We start from the raw sequence: 9,614 nt of genomic DNA on the forward strand, positions 1-9,614 counted from the left end.
TTTATAACATTTGGAAATATTTTTGAATTTAGTTTGAATTTGGTTTAATCACATAAAATGTTCAATAATAATTTGTAATATTTGTATAATCTGAAATCTTATTACATATATTATTATGAGCGTAGCAATATTTTTTATAGAATGGTTCACAGAAATTTGCAGACGGCCGTGCACAGCTGTCGGTTATATTTCAGATTTTTTTTTAATACTCCCAGCTAGGTTAACCAAGAGGCTTTAGGATTTAGGAATTAGGAATACGAAACTTATAGGGTTCAAATCCCAAGGCGAATAAAAATGTGTATAGCGTGCGATTATAAACAGTGCAGTGATTGTATTATATTTATTAAACTACCCATCGTATCCTCTACTATAAGATTAGTTCTATAAAATTTAATGGATATTTTTTCCGTTTAATTGCCATAGTTGGCTCGATTTTGGTAATGGACATTGTACCAACAGTCGGCTAACATGGTCGGGCCAAAGTTAAAATTTCGCCGTTGGGTCGACTTCTACTTGTCGTGGTTGGGCCAACCATGCTAACGAATAGTCGGCAAACAGATTTGGGCCATAGTTATCATTTCGGTATGTTGGCCAATGCCTGGTTGGCAAAGTTAGCCCAACTCCGAGAAAGTTGGCACGACTATGACCCAATGGAAAATTCGCACATGGGTGGCACCTTCTATTATTAAGAAATTGTCCTTGAGATTAATCAGTCAAAATAGCTGGCGCCTATAATATAGTATTGCGGAAACTTTCGCACATGTTCCTGACTATATGTAGCTAGTGTTACGAAATTTTTCAAGATACTGCCCTAACTAGTATTAATTATTTTAATCAATGTACATTATTATTTGAAAGAAGTTTGCAGAAATGGTAAAACGTATTAAAAAAATGTCATAAAATAACCGGACTTTGCAATATTCTTAAACCCTTGAATAGGCTGACTCACCATTTTATTGTGTAAATAATGTTGAAAGTATTACAAAATCGTATTCTTTTATCAAACTTTTCTATTTGTCTCTCTTCCCACTTCTTTAAAATTCTTTTAAATAATAATATATGTATTCATTTTCTTCAATAATATATTTATATATAATATACATATAAATAGATTCGTATAAACTAGTAAGATTAGTATCAATAATAATATTTTTAGGCAATACTAGTTAGCTTAGGAATAAGCTGTACAATCTACCTTGTACATTTTACAGCTTATTGATTAAAAAGGAAAAACCAAGAAATTGGTCATATAAATTAGCATGGAAAAAATACCTAAAAAAGATTATATTTGGTATGGGAACCAAAATTTGCACTTTCTACTATACATACTAATTTCTTTTCCTCCTTCATCTATTAATGCATCTATTAATGTGAATTTGGACCTATTCAGATTTCGTAAATTCTCGACCTTTTGAGACCCCCTGAGTCTAAAAAAAAAGTTTTTACGAACATTTCTGTCTATTTGTCGACTTCGTTAGTCAACGTTTTACTAGCTAAATATATTTTTAATTTAATTCATGAAAAATTAAAAATTCAATTTTCCCGTAAAAATACGTGTATATGAATCTGTAAAATTTTCACATTTCCTCTCAATTCGAACTTGAAACGGCTCTGAAAAAAATCCTGATTAATCTAGGGCGTATGTGAACTCTAATCTTTATTGGGAATGTGCTTACGTAGAATACAAAGATACCGATTAGAAAGAAAAAAATAATTACGAGAAAAGACCTAATGTTGAACGGTAATATGAAGAATTCATTTGTCTCGCTCAAACTTATTTGACCATGAAGCATTCTCTTACTCAAGCATCTAGGTAATATTTTATTTGTATCATCTAATCTCATTTTCTTCCTAGATCAGTTTCTCCGTGCAAATGTCATTGAGAAATGTAAAAATGCCATCCATGAACCAGATATGTATAAAGTTATAAAAATAATTAAATTTAAAAAAGTAAATTTATTTGAAATTTTTACCGATTGTTATTTATACCTTACTAGCTATAATCATAGGACACCAAAAAAAAAGAATAAAGCATGAAAAATTTTAAGAATAATAATTTTAATTTAAATATATAGACCAATTAAAAATATCTGTGAGCAAATTATGCTTTTCTTGGAAGAAAAATGAGAAGTATATTTTAATGTTTAGTGAAGGGACGACATATACTATTGAAGATTTCCATTTTCTAGGTACTAAGAAGTAAAATTTAAAAATATATATTCTAATTCTTAAAGCATGACAATAAATAAAGGCATGTCAACTATCGGTTCAGTGGCCAAGAAATCTATAATACGAATACTTGTAAATATTTATTTAACTTAAAATACTCAACTTAAAATTCCCGAAAATCCCAGAAAATCCCTGAAAATAATTTCAAATACATTAAAAAACTAGAACAAATTTTTAATCCATGATAATCTTTGAAAACTTTGAAAATCTTCAAGCCGAATTCATTTCCAGTCAAGCAGGCTGAGATGAGTAAAAATTCTTCGACTTGAGTTCGACTTTAATTGACCCCTATAAAGACATGCTAAAGTCGAAAAGTTCGAAAGTTACAATTTTCATATTTTTGAAGAAAATTTTTAAGGGTTGTACTCGTTCAGACCCACAGATTATTAACAAATTTATAAATTTATGAGTTTTCGATTTTTCGACGAAATTCAAAAAGTTTTCATGGTAATCGTGCGTTTTTTGGCTTAAAATTTCGATTTTATATTAAATTTTAACATTTTTCAAATGCTATAACTCTGATAATTTTCTTACAATTGAAAAAAAGTCATAATGATAAATTTTGTGACTTTCTGAGTACTGCGAACAGTCGCACATAAAATGTTTAAATCATTACAAAATTGATCTCAAACATTTTTAAAAGTTTCCAACTTTTTGAATTTCTTTCCAAAATAGCTAGTTAACGAACGCTTTCTTTCTTTTAGCACCTACAAAAATCGTTCCAAAGCTCAATTTGATCCGTTCAGTTTTTCAAGAATTATCGTGGTTACGGACGGACGAACTGAAGTAACGTATTTAAAAGTGGTCTTCCTAAAAATGATTTAGGTGTAGGTTCAACAAAAACTTTTGTGCAGTTTTCAACAAATTTTCAAAAACAGCAGATACGTCATTTCATATTTTATTTTTAATATTTCAATTAGTTTCATTTTCAATTGATAGTATCCAGGAATGTAAATTTTCAGATAGTGAAGAATCTTTCCGGGAATAAAATAATCGTTATTAATTAAAATTGAATGAAAATTTTGAACTTTGTCTTACATGGAAGGAAAAGCTTCAGATATGTTTTAAGAATTTTAAATGAAAATGAACTCCACGAATATGTGCGAAGAGCCATCTTCCTAATTTTTCATTAACTATAATGTTTTAATTTAGGACAGAAGATATTAAAAATAAATCTGAAAATATTCAAAAATTTATTTTTAATTGTAAAATTCATTTTCTTCTTTAAGAAAAAAAATAGTTTTCCGATTTTCAAGATCTCGTAGATACTCCAGCTTTTTAAGATAAATTTAAGAATTCGGGCTTGAGCATATACAAAATTTTCATATTTCTTATTTAACAATTTACATTCTAAAACTGTTTGTCTTGTTTCACGGTCGAGGTTTTAAAGCATTTAAAATAATTTCTAGAATACATTGAAAAATGAATGTTGCTCTATTTTTTATTTCTATTAATCTAATTATTCTCGGTGAAAGAAATTTTTTTGAATAATTATTATTCTGATTTGAAGCAGGAAATTTTTGAAGAAAAAAATGTAATTCGAATCTGACAAAAGGAACTTTCCAAAAGGATTATAATTCTGACTTGGAATAAAGAAATGTTGAAGAAAGTCATAATTGATAGATAGGGCAAGAAATTTTCCAAAGTTGTAACATTTTGAACTTCGAACATTATAAACAAAAATCGTTTATTTAGATCTGAAATGCGGAATTTTTCTCAAGATTTATAATTCTGACTTGGAAGCGAAAATTTTCGAGAAAACTATTATATTGTGGATTGAAAGAAAGAATGTTTCAAAAAAAATTATGACTTAAAATATGAAAGTTTTGAAAAAAAATATAATTATGAGCTGCAAGACAACATTTTTCAAAGAGTAAAAATTTCATCTTGAACTGTAATATTTCCGTAAATAAATCTAATTTCACGTATAGTTTAGAATTGGGAATTCTTAAATAAAGAAAAATTTAATTGAGATCTCAAATAAGGAATTTTCCGAAAGAATTACATTCACAACTAAGAAAGGAGAATTAACAAAAAAATTATTCTGATTTGGAACAAGGCATTTTCGAAAATAAATTATAATCTTCGTATAGAACTATTTTAGTTTTCGAGTTTTTTTGATTTCTCACATATTTTGAAAAGAAAATAATAAAATTGTTGACTTGGTACAATCTTTTTAGTGCTACATAATCTATATTAATTCAATAAAAGAAGGCGATTGTGTCAGTTTTTCAGCTTCACGAAAATAATTCGAAGCTGATTGCGATACTTTTGAATAGACTACGTCATATCCAGCAAGGTTTTCCATCGTGTTATTCTTCGTAAAAATGATGATATTAAATCATTTACACAATAAATCTATCCCCCTTCGCTTTACTCACATATCGTTCCTAGATTCACTGACAATATTTGATTAATTTCCAACGAATTTTAATTAACAAAAAAGCATGTGATTTTTTTTCTCAGCATATAACCCTTCATGTTTTTTATTTAATATTATGCAAGAAATTAAAATTGAATTGAACTAAACTTGATTTATTTCTAATTTGTAAAATTAATATCTAAAAACAGCTTTACTGCTTCCTCAAGAGAAGCATTTCTATAAAAACGCTGTACATATAAAGAATCGTTCAAGAAATAAAATAATCAATTGTTCATTAAAATTTAACGAGAATTCTGACTTTTATCTGATATACTATTTGCAAAATGAATATTATTTTAATAAATTTAAAAATATTTAAATAATAATTTTAATTCTAAAATCATTTTTCTTAAAAAGAAAGGATCTTTTTTTCCGGTATTTAAAAATTATCCTGAATAGGTTTTGTCGACCAACAATTTATATGGTAGGTAGGATATAAAATTGTTCGTCTTCATCCACCGATAAAAAATGTTGTGCCACAAAACTGTAGGTGTTATATGAAGTATTACGTGGGAGGGGCTAGCGTCACGCCACCCCCATCCCATTTGAAAAATCAAAGTTTAAATCACATGACCTTGAAGATCTTCAAATGGGCTCATATGCGCAATAAACAGAAAATCTTGCGCCACATTGATAAGCGAGTCATCAGCGATCTTAGTGTTTTGTTTTTCCGAAAAATTTACTTAAATGTAGAAAATCGCCTTAAACATTTCTAATTTAAGAAACTAGAGAAAATTTGCAGCGGAACTCATACCTTGTTTTTCCTACCAGTAAATTTGGCACGCATTTTTATTTTTCTTCAAATTTTGGGTTTTATATGAAATTATTGCCTAGATGATAAAATCTTTAATAAAAATGAGTTGAGGTGTCATTTTTGTATTGTAAAATTCAGTTTTATGAGAAATATTATCACAAATGATGAAACTTTCAGTCAGAATGACTTAATGTTTTACTTCTCTTTTTTTTAAACCAGAACGAAGTATTAACAAACCTCCGACATACTCTTTAAATTTGGAATATTCAAGAGAAACTAGGACTTCTGCATTTCGAACTATTTGCTCATCAATCAAGGAAAGTAGCAAGAAGAATATTGTTTTTCTCAGAGTAATATCGTGTTGAAAATCATACCATATTTATATAGTTCGTGAGGTTTACATTTTATAAATGGAAAAAATTAAACAGTGTTTGGAGCACATATTAAAACTAGCTTTTCAACCGAAGAATCTGACGTACAGTACATTTTTTGTTCAGATTTCATGATTTGTATACAAAATTGCCATAATAATAAAACCTTCGATTAAAATTAGTTCACTTAATATTTATGTATTGTACAAAAAGAAAAACTTATGAACCCCGAAAATACTCGACTAATGCAGAAAATAAGAAAAATCGCAAAAAGGGCCATATTTGGCTTGAATTTTTGGACCTAGGAAAGTATTTTTGGGCCTTCCCAATAATTTTTCCTTATTCCACATTACTTGAGCTATTCTCACTTCAATTGTCATGCATTTTTATACATACAATCGTAAGATATTAGGTTTATAAACAAAAACAAAACTTTTTCACACTGTGCGCCGTGAGTTGCAACTCTCGACTTTTCGTGAACTTGGAAACTCACGTGTTTCATCACATAGAAATGCTTAGCCTAATCAACGAACGCATCTCTCTTTATCTAAACTTAACCTTTTTTAATTTTTTGTTGATTCTAAAGATTGTTTGGTCTTTTGAGGCACATTTATGGAATTAATTCATAACGATGAATCTATTTGAAAGATTCAAAAGCTACGCTATTTGCAATCTTATGTGAAGGGTCTCTGCGTCTCAAATAATCGGAAATCTGAAAACGTCAGAGACTAATTACGGATACCCCGCTCATTTTTTAAGTATTTAATTTGTTTGAAAAACTAGGTAAAGAATCACGGAAAGAGTAGTAGAAATCCGTAAAAGATACTGGGATGCCAACATTAAATCAATACCAAATGTTTACGTAATGGTTGACTCATTCTAGAAAACCTTATTCCCGAATCCAGTAACCAATCTAAAATGAATTCGCTCAATTTGAAACAGCAAATAAATCTCAAGCTAATTCAAAGGTCATAAGAAAATGTCTTTCCTAATACTCAATATACTATCGCATGTTATCTTTATAAAAGGAAGCATTTTATTGAATCATGTCGACAGTTCTAAAAGATGATATCGAGCAAGAAATTTAAAATACCAAAATATAGGCCTTTGTTTTAACTCCCTAGAACAAAATCATTCGATTGCGAATTTTTTTAGAATAATTTCGAAATTAATTAAATAATGGGTGACTTTTTCAAGTATTTAGTTTACATAGATAAAGCAGGAGAAAAATTGCATCTCACAAATTTTTCGACAGATTTGATTGTTTTTCATGTGCTAATTTTTTTATCAGAATGTTTGTTAATGTTTAAAAAAATGAAGTATCTAGACAATTTTTAATTTTTTAAATATAATATAATATAAACATAATTGTAAAATTATTTAAAAAAATTATGTCATTTTTATCATAGATTAAAGTAGTCATAGCGTCTCGAAAATACATTCATATCAAAAATAAGTCATGTACCGTTTAAATTTATGATTGATTCTTACTCTCTGATAAATTCTAAACAGTACACTAGAATACGAAATTATTTGCAATATATCATTAATTATACATATTAGATTTAGAAAAAGCTGACTTTTTCTCACCTAAGATCAATACAAACTTCATGGTCCTTGTGCTATATTCCTAAACATTAATCTATTTTGCTCAAATTTAAATAATTTTTTTTCTGGCATTCGAAGAAAACTGGGGAACACAAAAATTCGAAAACTGAAAAACGAGGGTCACCCTAATAAGCATGCATGTAGGATTCTTTTGGACCAAACATTAACATTAACCAAACATAATAAAAGAATATTTAACAATGTGTTTAATACTCAAGAAAAAAGTTAGATGTTTCAATTAAAATTGTAAATAATATGGTACCCGAAACTTCGGAAAGATCAGCCGCTTGTTTTAAATCAATAAATTCCACTTACAAAAAAATCGACAATTCTACTTTTTCGCCAAATTACAGGTGATGTTCCCAACCTTTCTATACACAAAGAATAATTAAAAATTCTTTTCAATGTTATCCTTGCTGATCCTGAATATGAGAAACCTACCAAAGTTAAAACTCTAATTGGAGCTGAATTATTTCTCGATCTTCTCTGTAATGGTAAAATTCCCCTGGCTGCGCCGCCAAGTGGGGTAGAGCGTACATAATTGAGTTCGATTGTCACAGGAAAGTTAAATTCTTTGAAGAAGTAGCATCATAAAACTATGTACCAATTGGAGAGAGATCCTCTCAGTTTGCAACTGGAGAACTTCTGGAAGATCGACAAACTCATCACTAGGAAATTTTGACAGCCAAAACAAGAAGCCTGTGCACAATGTTTTTTTTCAATATCCACCGTGAGGCATTCATTTTATGGGCCATTCATTCTAAGGTTAACATTTACGGAAAGAAAGGCAGGTTTGAGTTCATCTTATGGCGCTGCTTGACAAAGATTCTCTGTCCCTGAGAGAAAATTAGATCGCGATGAAATGTATGAGAACAGGTCCATCAATTCGTAAAAGAGTACGAGATGTTGAACCTTTTACAACAATAGAAACAATAGAAAGATATTTACCTACCATATCAGGCAACATTGAAGCATACGAGTATCACCACCAAACTGAGGGTATTTGAGGTAATTTTCGAATTGGTTTTATGCTTTTGCCTCCATCGAATCGTTTCATGAGCAGGAAACCATTGGGAAGATATATGCTATACAAAAATTCTGTAAAGATACAATAGCAAGGACCCTCTGACGGCGGATTAGCTAAATACCATCATCTATGGAACCTCGGCAGCACCAAATCTGGTTACTCGTTGTCTGAAGCAATTAGCGGAAGATAAAGGCGTGTCTTTTTCTAAGGCTGCGGTAGCTTTCAAAAAGATTTCATCAAGTGATTTATTTTTAGGATCGGTATTCATCGTTTAAAAAGGTTTGCTTATGTAATGGGCTACTCTTATTGTTTCTAGGAAAAGTGACGTAAACATTCAAATCATTCTCGTTCATTATTAGGAAAGGAACTATAAGCTGCAAGGACACTTAAGGTGAAAAATGTACAACATGAAGCATTCTAGGAGTAACCCGTTCAAGTGAAAAAAAAGAGAATATTGTTTAAACGAACCATAATCATCAGGATGAATCCTATCCTAAAACATAACGTCTTGTACGTGAGATAACGAATACAAAATTCGTACATTAAATATAACCAAAAACATCCCATCCTGTTACTGAAATAGTATCTTGTCCCTAAGCTGGTAGTCCGAAATATTCATTTTAAGATGATGCATGCTGGTGTTAATGGTGCATTATCTTCGATTAGATCGAATTATAAGATAGTTGATAGTAGAGTAGTTGTCAAGAAAATCATACATGCTTGTGCATACCAAACTTGAAGAAAAATCATGAGAAAAAAACGAGAATAAAAACTTAAATATCTATATTAGCTTAGATATGATATAACTTTAAATATTTTTTATAAGTTCTTGATAAGCGGGGTGACCAGCCTTGAAAGTTAAAATTTTTCCAACTTAAAAAAAAAAATTGTCATCAAACCAGTGAAATACGTACCGCCTAAAATCCTTTGGAAAACAACACATTTCTTGCGAAAATGATTCTACGAGTTAATCAATGAGCATACACTACATGCCCGGCTAGAAATATGGATACTTAATAATCTAAATAATATATAATAAGTGAGAATGATCAAATTAGTGGATATACAAATAACCTACAAGACTTTGTGAATAAATAATGTTTTTATTTTCAACAATTTCACATTATTTTCAAAAGGTCCATATAGCAAATATGAAGAACATTTTCAGTGTAATGCTTGATTCTAGACCCTTCAGTCTACATA

The sequence above is a fragment of the Belonocnema kinseyi genome, chromosome 2 (genome assembly GCF_010883055.1).
Source record: "Belonocnema kinseyi isolate 2016_QV_RU_SX_M_011 chromosome 2, B_treatae_v1, whole genome shotgun sequence".
Taxonomy (NCBI): domain Eukaryota; kingdom Metazoa; phylum Arthropoda; class Insecta; order Hymenoptera; family Cynipidae; genus Belonocnema; species Belonocnema kinseyi.